Source organism: Thermobia domestica, chromosome 18 (assembly GCF_964235325.1).
Source record: "Thermobia domestica chromosome 18, izTheDome1.hap1.1, whole genome shotgun sequence".
In the NCBI taxonomy this organism is placed as follows: domain Eukaryota; kingdom Metazoa; phylum Arthropoda; class Insecta; order Zygentoma; family Lepismatidae; genus Thermobia; species Thermobia domestica.
Genome location: NC_137471.1, coordinates 74,719,098 through 74,735,504, shown reverse-complemented (window position 1 = coordinate 74,735,504; position 16,407 = coordinate 74,719,098). Strand labels below are relative to the sequence as shown.

The following is a 16,407-nucleotide window of genomic DNA, read 5'->3' as shown; positions in this document are numbered from 1 at the left end:
ACTCGACAGTCTCTGTCTCGACTCGACTCGAATTCGAGTCGAGACGTCTCGAAATTCGAGTCGAGACAAAATATATGAGTTAAAATATACACACACATCAGCCAGACCATTATGACTACCTACCTAATTGTTAGTATGTCCACCTTTTGGCACGAATAACAACGGCAACGTGTCTTGGCGTGGTCGCAATGTTCCTCGGTGGGTCGCTGGAGAGAGTTGGCACCACATATGCACACACAGGTCATCTAATTCCCGTAAATTCCGGGGAGGGGGTGATGTGCCCTCAGGTCACGTTCAATCACATCCCAGATGTGATCGATTGGGTTCAGATCCGGAGAGTTTGCACTTGGAACTCGCTCCTGTGTTCCTCGAACCACTCCATCACACTCCTGGCCTTGTGACATGGTGCATTATCTTGTCGAAAAATGCCACTACCGATGAGAAACATGGCCGTCATGAAGGGATGTACTTAGTCTGCAAGCAGCGTGTGACGCCTTGGTCGTCATGGTGCCTTCCTCGAGCTCCAATAGACACATGGATGCTCACCTGAATGTTCCCCAGATAATAATTAAGCCGCAGCCAGTTTGTCTCCGCCCCCCAGTACAGATGTCAAGGAGCTGTTCCCTTGGAACACGACGGATTCGCACCCTCACATCGTCATGATGAAGATGATATCGAGATTCATCAGATAATGCAACGCTCTGCCATTGTGCCAAGCTCTAGTGGCGATGGTAACGTATTCATTTCAGTTGTAGTTGCCGATGTCGTGGTGTTAACATTCGCCATCGGTAGGAGTGTTCGGTGCACCGTGTGTTCAGTCTAGTGTTGTAAAGGTCTGTGAAAAAAAAAGAAATTTTGGGTAAAAAAACAGTTTTTTACGGTTTTCCCGAGCTGGGGAAAAAACGGAAAATTTGGGTATTATCAGAATCATCATTTTTGCTAATCACAGAATCATTTTAGTTAATATGTTAAATCAAACATATTTCATAGAGATATCTTCATTGTTGTATGTAAAATTCCGGAAATTTTGAAACCATTAGAAAAAAATCATTTGTTCGGAAATATTGGCAAAAACAGGAAAATATAGTTTAAAAACTATTTGTTGGCCTGATGCTAGTAATCTTACTTGCTGTAACATGTCTGCAACATATACAGTGGGAAGTCGAAAATTCGAACTAATTGGGACCACAGGTAGTTCGGATTTTCAAATTGTTCGGATTTTCGAAAATGACCAAGAAAATGCCATTTAGGCTTACATATACTGTACGGTATGTTCTTCTATCGATACAGTGGTTATTCAGTACATACAGTAATTACAATACCGTACGTAAGGCTACTTACATTTAATGTTTCTGAAGAACCTGCTTGTACTCTAAATAACACTGTTCTTGTAAGTCACACTTAAAATTTATAGGCCTAATAAAAAAAATAAAAATAAAAATACATGACGAACAATTACATATAAATGAACTTTTGTAAAAACACTGACTTCACATAACGTCGATGGACACGATATTGTTTGTTTCTCGCGTTAAGACAAAATGTAAAAAGCTTCTAGGGACCGCGTTCGGATTTTTGACGTTAGGATTATCGACGTCCTACTATATATGCAATGTATTTCGCTAACGGAAAAATACTTAAAGCAACAGGTTTTAGTTCTACTTTACACACATATACCGCACAAGTGAGTAAATTTGAGCAGCGAGAAATATATTAAGTGAAACTTCCGTTAGTTATTATTACAGACTAGCAGAATATCCGTTCTTCGCACGGGGAGAATACGTTTCATTTTGGACGCAAAGGGCACCAAAACTGTCCCCAATGAAGTTGTGAAGCCCCAAAACTATGAATTTGACATTAATACCGATAATTTTCAATTATCTTTACATGTCACCATCCCCCTTAGAGTACTAATGGGGCTGAATTTGTGGATTTAAACGGCATCTTCTGTTCATCTCAGCGAGTATGGATTCGAGGCCATTTTCGATCATGTATGTATATATAGGTAGATATATATACATATATACACACAGAGGCGGATCCAAGGGGGCTATCGCCCCCCTCTCTTCACACTCAAGTATACACTGCATAAAATGGGCTTCAATCCTGCTTTACACTGGATAAAACTGCAAACTATGGTTTAGCCCCTCCCTTGATCATATCCTGGATCCGCCACTATACTGTATATAATTCTCAAAAAAATTAGGGGTTCAGCTGAAACATCACACAAGACCTTAAGATAGTGTATGAATAAGCTTGTGTTTGACTCATATATATCTTACAAAAAGGAATGCTTTAAGATACACTAGAAAAATGGGGCACATACTGGTGTTGGGGCACGGAAAACCTAGTTCACATGGCTCATGACACAAGACGGTTATGTGTGTACCTCTCGAACTGCTCACAAACAGGCAAGGCAACAACACTGATTGTTCCTTAATATGTCATATGATCACTTCGAATAGCCAACAGAGCCTCGCACCTGCGTGGCATGGATTCAATCAGATTATCGATGAGTTCTTGGGGAATGTTGTGCCACTCATCCAGAAGAGCGACTTCCAGCTCTGGAATGGTTAATGGATTTACTGGCCTAGCGGCAATTCGTTGCCATGCATATTCCAGACATGCTCAATTGGAATGAGATCCGGAGAGCATGCTAGCCACTTCATCCGAGCAATACCCTCAGCATCCAGCATCTCATCCACTAACCGAGCTCTGTGAGGACGAGTATTGTCATCCATGAAAAGGAACGAATCACCAATGGCACCAGCATAGGGAAGAGCAAGAGTTTTCATAATCTCATCCCTATATCTGAGAGCCGTCAAAGAGCCATTTCGGATAAGTGGAGCTCAGTACGCTCACCAATGCTGATTCCTGCCCACACCATCAGTCCACCACCATGATACTGGGATCTTTCTCGCACAAACATGGGATTCTGTCGTGTTCCACAATCTCTCCAGATGAAAACACGTCGATTATCAGGCTCCACACTGAATCGAGATTCGTCAGAGAACAAAACATTGCCCCATTCATTGCGTCCCAACCAACGATGTTCCTCTACCTTCGCTCTTCGATCAACACGGTGTCGTGCAGTTAATGGGACACACACCATAGGCCTACGTGCGTAGAGACCACCTTCTCGAAGGCGATTGCGGACCGTTTGAGTGGATATTGTGCGTCCTGTTGTTGTTCGGAAGGCTTGCGGGAGCAGAGTTGTATTCTGACGCCGGTTTTGACGGGCTGTTAACAAGAGATAACGATCGTCTCTGGCTTTGGTTGCTAGTGGACGGCTCTGTCTTTGTCTTCTTCGAACACTTCAAGTTGTTTGTAATCGATTCCACAATCGGGAAATCACTTTGTGCCACTCCTATGGCATGTGACACCTCCCGCTGTAACTGACCAGCTTCCAACCTGCCGACAGCTCGCCATGCCAACGATTCTGGCAAATCACGTTGTTGCGCAATTTCACTACGTAGATTTGTGACGCACTAAACACAATGAAAACAAAGGTATCCTGGAGCTGGAATGTATTGGCAGCGCCACACTACAAAATGATATCTGTTAGCGCCACGTCACTGATCACGTGCACAGATGTTTCAAACGGTTCGTTTGCACGTTGGGCCTTCAGGATTTTAATCTGAACTGGACAAGATACAGTGTTCTCACATTATTCGTAAGAAGTTTTACATGTGTTTTCATCTGATTCCCTAATTTTTTTGATCAATATATATATATATATATATATATATATATATATATATATATAGATAGATAGATAGATAGATAGAGATAGATAGATAGATAGATGTAGATATATATTAGATAAATATACCCATTCTTCGCATGGAAGTCAAGGCCTGTGGAAGTATTACCCTCATTTCCGCGACCGCGAAAACTATGGATCTGAGACTAAATCGATCATTTTGGATTACTTTTACATGTCTCGGTATATCCTCCCCTCCCCGCTGATTCTCGGTCCGCATACAATGGTAGCTGAATTTGCAAGTGATCACTAATGAAAGTGTCACCATTCATCTCAGCGACCGCGAAAACTATGGATTTGACACTAATATCGGTCATTGTGAATTACTTTTACATGTTTTGGTATCCCCACCCCCCGCTGACTCCCGGCCCACATACAATGGTAGCTGAATTTGCAAGTGATCACTAATGAAAGTGTCACCATTCATCTCAGCAACCGCGAAAACTATGGATTTGACACTAATATCGGTCATTGTGAATTACTTTTACATGTTTTGGTATCCCTACCCCCCGCTGACTCCCGGCCCACATACAATGGTAGCTGAATTTGCAAGTGATCACTAATGAAAGTGTCACCATTTATCTCAGCAACCGCGAAAACTATGGATTTGACACTAATATCGGTCATTGTGAATTACTTTTACATGTTTTGGTATCCCCACCCGCTGATTCTCGGTCCGCATACAATGGTAGCTGAATTTGCAAGTGATCACTAATGAAAGTGTCACCATTCATCTCAGCGACCGCAAAAACTATGGATTTGACACTAATATCGGTCATTGTGGATTACTTTTACATCTCTCGGTATATCCCCCCCCCCCCGCTGATTCTCGGCCCGCATACAATGGTAGCTGAATTTGCAAATATCGCTAATGGAAGTGTCACCATTGTTCTCAGCGATCACGAAAACTATGGATTTGACACTAATATTGGTCATTTTGTATTACTTTTATATGTTTCGGTATCCCCGCCCCCGCTTACTCCCGGCCCGCATACAATGGTAGCTGAATTTGCAAGTGATCACTAATGAAAGTGTCACCATTCATCTCAGCAACCGCGAAAGTATGGATTTGACACTAATATCGGTCATTTTGGATTACTTTTACTTGTCTCGGTTTTCCCCCCTCCCCGCTGACTCCCGTCCCACATGCGATTGTAGCTGAATTTGCAAATCATCGCTAATGGAAGTGTCACTATTGATCTCAGAGACCGCGAAAACTATGGATTTGACACTAATATCGGTCATTGTGGATTACTTTTATATGTCTCGATATCTCAACTCCCCCTTCCCGTTGACCCCCGACCCGGTGCCGCATAGCATGAATTTGGAAGTTAATGCGATCGGAGTTTCACCATTGATTTCAGCGACCGCGAAAACCATGAATTCAACACTCATATCTGTTATTTTCTACTACTTTTACATGTCCCGGTAAACAACCCCTGAGACCCCCCTGGTTCGAATTTTGACAAAATCGTTTAACTCCGGTCTGGAGCCTGGACCAAGGTATTCGCGACTAAAATTTGGTAACTCTCGGTCAATTTGTCTGGTTCCCAAGCCGGTTCCGGTAAACGCCTCCCCATGAGACTCCCCTGGTTCGAAATTTGAAAACAACTTTTCGTCTTGATCTCGGGCCTAGGCCAAGGTACCCCTGACCAAAATTTGGTAACTCTCGGTCCACTCGTCTGGTCCCCAGGCCGCATATAGACAGACAAACTCACGAACAAACTGTTTATTTTATTTATATTAGACTAGATAGATTCTTGGAAATTATACCAGATTTTCATATTATCTTTCCGAACTAATTTTAAAGACCCGCTCCTACTTATCTTTATATATATCTACAGTATATCTATATTTATATCTATATATGTATATAACAAACGCAGGAATTACCCCATAAATAACACTCCTGGAGGACCCCTTTCTCAAACACTTGTACAAACTTCAGTTTTCGTACCGGATGATTACCGAGACCTGGTGGGAAAAAAAACTGCTTTTGCGTTCGAATTAAAAAAAAAATAGTTCTCCTCAGATTAGTATTCACTGATAATATTTTTATAAAATTTAAATTTGATGGGTAAATCAGTGGACTTTGAATACATCCACATCGTATCCACTGAGTTGCGAAATTGTGTACCTCCAAACATAAACGGCCGAAGAAAATTTTCTAGGAGAACATCTTCAATGTTTGCTATATTAGTCTGGCATTTAATGTTCATGGTTTATTATATTACGTATACATTTTCGTGAGCCAGGGAGGTTCATTCTTATCAAACACGGAGATTATGAAGGAGCAGATCTACTGTACAAAATATAATAAAAACATATCTTTCGGATTTCTATTATCCCGCAGTCCAACCCCGAGACGGAAACATAAGAGATAGGCTTTTTGTTTTTAAACAAGATAACGTGTCTAGCGAATGCTTTACATTGTGAAGATTATATCAGTGAAAATTAAACGAATATAATTTTACAACTTAATATACATATTACTAAATGTTTAGCTCCCGTTGCTATGTTGTTAGCGATGCGCCTTTCTCGAACGAAGTTTGATTCATGGTAGGAGCTCATGTGTTTCAAATCCGACATTAAACTGTACGTTCACGTCTTGTAGAGCTTTGCTCCTAAAAACGACGCTAAATTATAATCTAATTTAATATTATTAATATTAAAAAATAATGACTTATCAATGTGACGTCAATTTGGCAGTCATCAAATTCATTTTATACTTTCACTTAATCCAGTGGATATTAATATAACAATTACGAGACACACGCGCATATAAATACTCAGAAACAAGCACATACACACGTATACATACACAAATATGAACACTTCAAATCTATTTACATGTGTTGGACTGCACTGCATCAAGTATCTTCTCATGTATCTGCATTTTCTGTTTCATCCACAGATTTATTTGTACGCATCAATCATTTTAGCATTTTCGGGAAGGTTCAGGGTTCGTTCTTCATTTAAAGAGTCGGTTCTCTGTATTGGAAACAGAATGACGGGAGGGTGGGGGAAGTTATACTTTATGAATGGATAACATTTTAAGAAATATATACAAAACATGCCGCTTCCGAATAGCATTTCTTTTAGCGGTGTACTACTAGTTGTACCCTGGTGATAATACCCCCTCCCCTCTGTAAAGTGAGAAGGGACAGAAACATCCCAGACACTCAGGGTTCAGTTGACAATAATAAAACTATGGGTAAGTAAACATCTTGTGCAGAGTCACGTTTTGCTTATTTTTGAACATTTCTGTGAAATCAACAATACAACAGCGGAAATACTAACTGGTTTTATTACTCCAACCATCGCTTCAACAAGGGATAATTCCCAACGGTCAGTGTTCTCTTTCTCTTTTTCTGTCCTCGTTCTTATTCTCCACATCTTTAATGAAGTAGGGGGCGCCCAACCCCTCGACATTTGGACGTCTTTTCCTCTTGGTTTCGCCACTTGTTGAAGACAATCACCACAGCACTCTTCGAACACCTGACAAGTCCTGCAGTTTTCGAAATTCTCGTGCCGAGTGTTTCTGAGCGAGTACTTTCTTCAAAATAGTATTAAAAATTATAGAAAGATTTTCGAGACATTCGAGTCGAGTCGAGATTTTTACCAGCTGTCTCGACTCGACTCGAGTCTCGACTCGAAAATTCGAGTCGAGAAATACGTTTGTCTCGACTCGTCTCGAATTTTACAAAGAGTGTCTCGACTCGAATCTCGACTCGAATTCGAGTCGAGTCGAGTCGAGATTCGAGACATGTCTCGACTCGAGCGCATCCCTACGTGGCGATGGGAGCTTTCGAAAGCCAAAGCGGACATGATATTTCAACATTATTAGCTTCCAATCAGATAAAAAAGAGAGAATCAGAAATTCAGACTAGAAGATTGGTTATACAGCGTTTAATCGACATAGTGTTATTTATAGGGAGATAGGGAATTGATTACAGAGGGGGGAGTCAGAAGGGGCACATTTATTAGATTCTGTCAAAAGCCATGGGGAATTTCTTTGACTTGATAATGTTAGTTGCAAATTATGATGTGATTTTGCAAAATCATGTTACAAAGTGTATTGAAGACACCAAAGCGCACAAACTGAAAATAAAGAAAAACAGGGAAGTAGTAGGAAAGCCGACAAAAGGACAAACTGGACGAGGCTCTCTCTCGACTCTTTTTTTATCAAAAAGATTCATAAAAAAAAAGTTAATCAAGATTATAAATACGGACGAAATATTATTTTGAAAGACTTTCAAGACAGTGTTGTTTATAACTTGATGGTGGATAGTAAACAAGGTATAACTTTTATGGACCAGTTGGCAATGTGTGTCTGCTACGTAGTCCAAGGGAAGGTATATGAAAGACTTAAATTTAACAGTTGTTGATGATTCAAGAGAACTTGCTTTGTACGAATGTAGAAAGTCAGAGCTAGTTGAATATGACATTAAAATGTCGAATATTATTGCGTGTTCTTTTGATGGGGCGAGTAACATGAGTAACTGTTATAACATGGGGCTGTTACAACGGTCTACAAGCGCATTTCAAAAAGAAGAATCCGTATTTAATTTACACTGCATGGGACAAGTACTAAATTTGACTGTAGTTGATTCTACAATAAACTTGCTCGAAGCAGAACATTTATTTGGTTTAGCAGAGGAATTGGCTGGAAACAATGGCAGCACCAAACTATGAAGACTCCAAAAATTTGGTGCCTCAAGATGGTTGAGTAAGCATACGGCACTTTCATCAATTATTGACGAACAGTTTTTGATAAGTGATACCAACTCAGGAAAGTTGATCCATTTGTTGAATGTTTTAAATAAAATATTGAATGGAAGCTTTAGTTGCAAATCAAAGTTCGCAGCCATACATATGATAAGGCAATAGTCCAAATTCGAATATGTTCTCATGCCTTTTGCCATGCTCGATATTTTTCTGATCACAACTTCCGTTTCAAAATACTTAAAGAAATGGAGCTACTTCAAGTATTGAAAAAAGATTTAATCCAAACAGATATTTTGAAAGATTGTTCATGGCTTCATAAAAAAAAAAAAATCCCTGAAATAGAAGACATTGACAAATTTCCAACAGAAGTCTTCCACCATTTGTCACCTAACCAAAGTTGATCTTAGACTCAGTGGGATCAAAGTGATGAAATTCATGTGAATAACTTAAATGAAGACGAATGACGGTTCAGATGAAGAAGGCGAAGAGAACTATGTCAACTGCTCAGTGAAGAAGAAATCTATTAGATGCATAGCATGTACCTTTAACATTGTTTTCGTGCTATCACAATCTGGATTTTTCTTTTTACCAATCTATATACAGCTTACAAACTTATATTAACTCTGCTTTGTACGCAGCTAACCTCTGGAAGGACCTTTTCAAAACTTAACATTGTTAAGAATAGATTAGAATAAAATTTCTGCGCTAAACCAAGATTTAATGTCTAAGCTACTTTTTATAAATGTAGGACGAGACTTGTTTGTAAATTTAGATAAAAATTTGATTATAGATGAAGCAGCAATAACGAGTGAGAAACTTACGAAAAAGTTATTAATTTAATGAAGTATTTAGACGTTAGGCCTATAGACCTGATCTAGGTAGAAGGAGGCCTCTTTTCTCTGTTAGTAAATGCTGTATTCATAATATGCCAATATTCATCTTCATCAACAGAATACAGTATTAGATACTCAAACATAATTTTATGGGTTGATAGTTTGAAATTTTCTTTTTACGAGTGAATCTAAGTACAATACGTACACAATTTGTATATATCTCTTTGATTTTATAGGATTTTTTATGTAGATTTTTATACGCCTATGCAAAATCACTATTTCGAAGTTTGAAGTTACCTACGTATTGTAAGTTTCATGTAATAAAGTATGAAAAGCATAAAGTATTCCTGGTAGTATTTATTGGTTACTTACCTTATATCATTGATCAAGATACTGAAAATTTATTTTTAAAGAATAATATGGCAGAATTTATGTAATTAGAACATGTACGCATACTGTAGATGTTTGCTATTAAAATAAAGTCCCTATAAAACGATTCGGTAGGTAACTTTACTTAAATGGGTCAATAATAATAGAATTTAGTAACATACGCAAGTGGATATTTTTTTAAAGGGACAACTCTAGCTTCCTGCAGCCGAGGGCCCCCAGACCAGAACGCCAGACAGTTTCTGATCCAGATATTAGTTCGACGAAGACTCTTTATAAAAGCCGATATGTGTACAGTATCCCTTTGATGTGATTTGTGAATTCATATCACACACATTTCGGGGATATATTGGTCGAATTTGAATTCAGCGTGAAGGGTTGAATCGAAAAAAAACTTACAACAGTATGGAAAGCATGTATGCATCTTTTCGTATTTCCTTGAGATGCAATTCCATATCCTCCTCTGCTCAAACTTTATTAAGAATAGACAGAAACGGTGCCAGTTATTAAACATGTACGGAAGTGGGAAAACTCTTATCAACATCAAAATATGTCACGTCATTGCCCATGGCACTTTTACTCATCTGGGAAGGATTTTGACATGTACGCATCTGGGAGATAATCCTCCTGGGACTGTTAAACTAAATATTTCATTTCATTTGATTTATATAAGCTCTCATGAAGTGGAAACAAGAATACTGCAAATATTTAAAACAAAATGTCAATGTGTGCAAATTCTTATGCAAAAGAATGTTTATTGAACTCATTCAGATAGTCCTCAAAGGACCAATGTCGATTGCTGTGAAGAGAAAGAATGGAATCCACACTGACTGCTCAAACTTTCACTCACCTGTTTATTTCTGTTACTTTTCGTTTTTCTCTCCACCACACAGTTTGCACAATAATAATCAGATTTTTAATGTGGGCGTCTCAAGTTATAAATTTAGATACGCTTTAAAATTTCTTCAGAAACAACGGTCCGATAAATAACGTTGTACAGTATATTTACGAGGTTAGGCTGGAAAAGGCCCTGGAAATATGGTTGTATATTTAAAATTTTATTGCCCAGCCTACGGATCGGGTCGGGCCTAAGCCCGTGGGCTCAGCTCGAGCCCGTGCAGACCTCTATGGTGTTTGGTGTTTGGAGGGTTAAGTTTATATGTACATAATATTTGTTTTAAGATTATATATATATATATATATATATATATATATATATATATATATATATATATATATATATGATATGATATGATTGATGGAAGTAATAACAAATATAGGGAAATATTTTACATTGTTACACAAATATTTCTAAGTATTCTTTACCTATTAGATACTTTTTAAAGTTTCATTCTCCATTTTTATGTGATTGGGTAGCCTAAAGCATTGAATATTTTATTTGCCATATGTCCGGGGGCGCTGTTATACCAATGATAATCTGGTAAAGTAAGACTTTCTGTTTTGATCTCTAATATTAAAATGATGATCTTTCACTTCATCTTCATTTTGCGTTAGACTGAAAACGGATGATTCGTATATGTAAATAGATTAAAACTGTTAATATTAATTAGCATTTTAAAAGTATAAGTTGCAGCTTGTATTATAATGTAAGTTTGCAATGGTACGTATGGCCGGTTTTTGTTTAATATATGTAGATTTGCTTTCAGCTGTGTTACCCCAAAATAGAATACCATACTTTATGATAGAGTATTGGGACCCATAGTAGATTTGTATTAAGCTTTTTAAAGTTAATGTGTCTTTAAGCGCTCTGTATATATCAGATGAAGTTCCGTATTGCAAATACCAACCGAAAACCATACTAGAAACAGAGAAACAGAAGCTTTACTGGGACAGAACAATACTGGCTTATATAGAAGTATATCAAACAGGTTGGACATCACAATAATTAACAAAACAAAGAAAAATATACACCTATTGTACACTCATGTTCAAATTTATTGTCGCATGTCTATAAATATGTTGTTGTAAGAATATAATTTGACAACGAATTCGCCCGGTATTTCTTACAATGTCAGTATGTGTATAATCAGGAAAGACATGTATGTGGCAAATTTCATGTCAAAAGAGCAGTAAATAAGAACAATATAGCGAAAACAAAACTTTCTTATCCATTTAGCAACATTTTGTTTTACTCATGCTAATTTGCGTATTTCTAATTCTTTCCCTACGAAATTTACCACAAATATACATTTCCCGATTATATACATATAGTATCAATATTAAAAGTACCCTGCAAAATCATTATCAAATTATATTCTTTCAAGAAGACAGTTATAGATATACGACAATCATTTTGGACATGGATGTACATCATAATATCAAACACTATAAATCTGAAGAAAGCACAGAGAAGAAATAGGAAAAAAAATTAAATATTGCAATCTTTCAGTTTACGTCTCACAATATGCTCTTTAGGTTAAGACAAATGAAGGATGATGGAAGAATTGGTGGAATGAAACTGTGGGAGGAAACGGGAGTACTCTGAAAAACACACAGACGTGATGTTGTCCATCACAAACTTATTCGGGCGAGGATCGGACCAATAATTCCACTGAGCCACCGTCGGCATCTATGGTCATGTTAGCCAGTCATGCATGATGGATGACGTCCCACGCGATCTCAGGTAATTGGGAAGGAAGAAAGCGGCCTGAAACTGTTATGTGAGGTATCATCACGGCATTTGTCTGGTGTAGGGGAGGAAAACCTATCAGAAATAGCTGATCCGAAAACCCTTTTTTACACTTTTTCGACTGAGTATACTTACCGGGAATCGAAAACGGGACCAGTCGTACCGAAACTTCAATTAATCAAATACATCCTGAGTCTTAAGACTCTTGTTTAACAAAAGTAAACAGTTTCTTTTTAATTATTAATTTTACGACAATACTTACGTCTATTTGCTCTCTTTGTCTCTTCGTATGTGTGCATGTGTGTGTGTGTGTGTGTGTGGCTGTTTTTGCAGAGAAAGATTTTGAATATAGGTGAAATGGGTCAGTCATGTCGACGCTTTCGACATTTGACGTCATAAAGATGGCGCCGTGATACATTTTTACATTCCCTGTAAAAAAAAAATATATATGTATGTGTGTGCTTGTGTAAGTTTAACGATGAGGAAGAAGAATTATCTTCGATTGTATACGAAATGTCTGTCTGTATAACAACGATAGTAGTAGATCTTTGAACAAACTTAACATTTTATTTTTTTCATTTTTCTTTTCTTATTTCTTCTTTTTTTTAAATCTTCTTTCAAAGGAGAGTTAGTGAAGTGCCTAATTTCGAATAAGTTTGCAAGCACTAAAGATTTGAAGAAATGAAACTACGGTAAACGAAAAAAAAAATGTTGATGTAAAGTAACTTCTTGCAGGTAAAACTCTTCTTTAAATGTCCAACATATACTTTCCATTCTGGACATAATGTGAGACTTACTCTGACATGTTCTTTTCCTTTGTGCGGAAAAGCTCTTCCTTGAGGCTCCCATATCAATGCCACAATACAAGAATCAGCGTAGTATAAAGTGCAAAAATACGTCTGGACCCACCAATAATCATCTGAAAAGTATTCTGAAACTCGGGTTCTTTCTTTCGTGTTGACAACTCCTATTTTTTTCTGTTTTCGTGTTTTTACTCTCTCTTTCTCTCTCTCTTTCTTTCTCTCTCTCTCACACACACACACATACGTTACAATTTAAGTTAGTTACATGTTTTCTCTTCGTGGTAAGTTCTTGTCATTCCGAATTGTCTACATTTTATTTCACCTTCTGAAGGTAAGAAACAAAAACTCACAAGTAAGTTTCAGAATCCAAAACTATGACAAACTTTGAAACTAAAAGAAGTTCAATCTTCTAATCATAAGTGATAGGTTTTCAGTTCCAGTTTCAATAGACGGGTAAAAAGTAGTGATTTAATTTCTGGGGGTAAACCGAGGACAGATAAAATTTATTTCGGGAGTAGCTATATTTGTATACCCAATAAGGGTAGATTTATATTATCTGACACATATTACAATACAACATATCTAAAGGGAGAGACAGACCTAGTCAACAGGGAAGAGCCCGTCCTCTCGCCCTTTTCTGGCCTCTTCAATGGTAAGAAGGAATATGGAATAGAAGTGATAAATTCATATCTAAGCATTTCTTGACCGTTTTAGTTCTATGGAAATTTTTACTAAAGCCCAAAGTGGTAGTGAATCACTACTACTTCCTGTTTCAATATTAAAATTAGAGCCTAGATTTAACATATTCTTTACACAGTAAATTCATGATTAAGAAGCTGTAACACCGACATCTATTACCATTTTAGTTCTATTGGTATCAATAATGAAACCAAAAGTTACATAGTTAATTTCAACCATTTCCATCGGGAATCGAATCCAGCACTACGTGCATCAAAAGCGTTAGCGCTAGCCACTAGACCGGCTGGTAGGGCTAAGTATGATAAAAGGATATGTAGCTCTTCATACCGCAAAAAAAGGTTCATTAGCTTTTAAATTAGCCATAATCCTTTTTACTGTCTTTATAAGAGTTAACATTTAACATGAAGTCTTGAAAGGCTTACATGATCATTCCATAACTAATACACACTAATTTATATATATTTAAGAGTATCTCGCTACAAGCCTTCAATTTCGTTTCCCTCCTCCTCAATGACTGAGTCACAACGTCCGGGAAGCTCCATTTTTCCATCCAAGAGGCCAGTTTTCTTCAGCTGTCGAATGGCTTGGTAACGGAGGCAGAAAACTATTCTACAACGTGCAGGTATTGGTTGTTTCAACTTCGGAAATAGGTCGAAGTTTGATGGATTCACGTCCGGATTGTAGAGAGCATGAGGCAACAACTTCTTTAAACCGTATTTGCGTAGCTTTTCACTGACGACATTCCCGAAGTCTGGGCGAATATTGTCATGAAGTATGAGTGGTCCATCCTAGGGCAATTGACATCGGGCTTCTGTGTACTTCTCTGCGAAGTTTGTGCAAGTAGTCACGATAATACGCTGATGTGACACTTCTTCATATGGTACTATCTATTGTGATAATATCTTGTTAATCATAAGCAAAACTCATAATTTGTTTGATCAATAATTCAGCTGTCGACATTTTTGTTGGTCGTGAGGAACAAGTAGCTCTCCGTTCATTGGACTATGATTTCAAATCCGGCTCAAAGTTTCTGAAGTACGTTTCATCAATAGGAAACAATTCTTTTCAAGAAAACCTGATCTTCAACGTGGAGTTCTTTGGTTAAGCAGGGTTGCACTGTTGGCGCGTATGCGTTCTTCTGTTCAGAAGTCAACAAGTTCCTGTGGTGGGGGCCGCGGTGGCTCAGTGGTAGAGCGTTCACCTCTGGTGCTTGGGGTTTCGGGTTCAAATCCTGCTCCCGCCAAGTGAACTTTGTGGTGGACAAACACGTGTGCCTGGGTTTTCTCGGGGTTCTCCCGTTTCCTCCCACTTTCTTCATTCCACCATTTCATTCATCTCTCATCATCACCGTCTCCTTTAGCCTAACCGGCATAACCGTGGGACGTAAAGCTCAAAAATTTCATTTCATTTTCAAGTTCCTGTGGCTTCAGAAAGTTCCTTACATGTTGCATGACAATCTTCTTCAAGGCAACCTGCCTCAAGTTGTATATTTCGTTCATTAGTTTGATGGGTATTTCAACCTTCCTGGTTGTGCATTATTGTTTATGCTCACACGACTACTATGCAAACAAGTAGCCCAACAAGAAACTGTATTACGATCCACTTTTAAATCACCACAAATTTCACGTAAAGCGTTGTGGATTTCTGTTGAATTTTTGCCAAGTAACTTTCAGTCTTAAGAGGCCCCATCAGGGCGAAATTAAAATACCGCTAATTTTACAGTAGTAATTATGTGATATCTTTAAATAGATGAAAGATAATCGAAAAGTGGAACAAGAGCTCGCTAAACAATATTATTTTACATGAGATGCCGTTATCACGACTGACTTATCTGGTTTCAATTTCCAGCCATTTAGAAAATCGGCATTTAATTTCGCGTTTCTAAATGGCTGCAAACGGAAAGCTACTAGGTGACTCGTGCCTATCTTCTGATAATCAAGAGAAACATCTGCATCCTCCATTTCTAACAATCACAGCCTAGATGTGCACATTACAGAGTTCAGAAGCATGTATCATACCTCATGAACTGAAGTTCGAAAGATGTAAGGTGTACTGTGATTGCACTGTTGATGATGCAGTGCTACTAACCTGTGCATTAAATTTCAGATTGAATGCATGTCCTTTGATCCTCAACAATCACAACCAAGATGTGCATACTACAGAGTTTAGAAACATATATCCTCCTCATGAATGGAAGTTCGAAGGATGTAAGTTGTACTATGATTGCACTTCCATGATTCAGTGTTACCAACCTGTGCATTATGTAGAAATAACTCTCGTACCTTGAACATATACGGTGGTTATAGGACACTCATCTTCGAAGAGAAAGGCCCCTGGTTATATCTGAGATCATGTGAGTTTGTGATGTATGTCTTAAAATTCTCTCAAGGTCCTGTTTTCTCACACTATAGTTATTCCATCTACTCTTATGTTATAGTCCTTTAGTCTAAGGTCGGCCGTACATTGACCAGAGGTAGAACAGCCAAGCCGATCAGAGGGATGCCGGAGAGGATGCGGAGAGAGAAACCAGAATGTGTTGACCAT

At 38.1% G+C, this 16,407-nt stretch overlaps 1 long non-coding RNA gene across 2 annotated transcripts in view; it reads left to right on the top strand.

The window, feature by feature from the left end:
- Positions 1–16,407, top strand: part of LOC145675858 (uncharacterized) — a 528,367-nt gene that overhangs the window by 412,429 nt on the left and 99,531 nt on the right. The gene's annotated exons all lie outside the window — the stretch shown is intronic.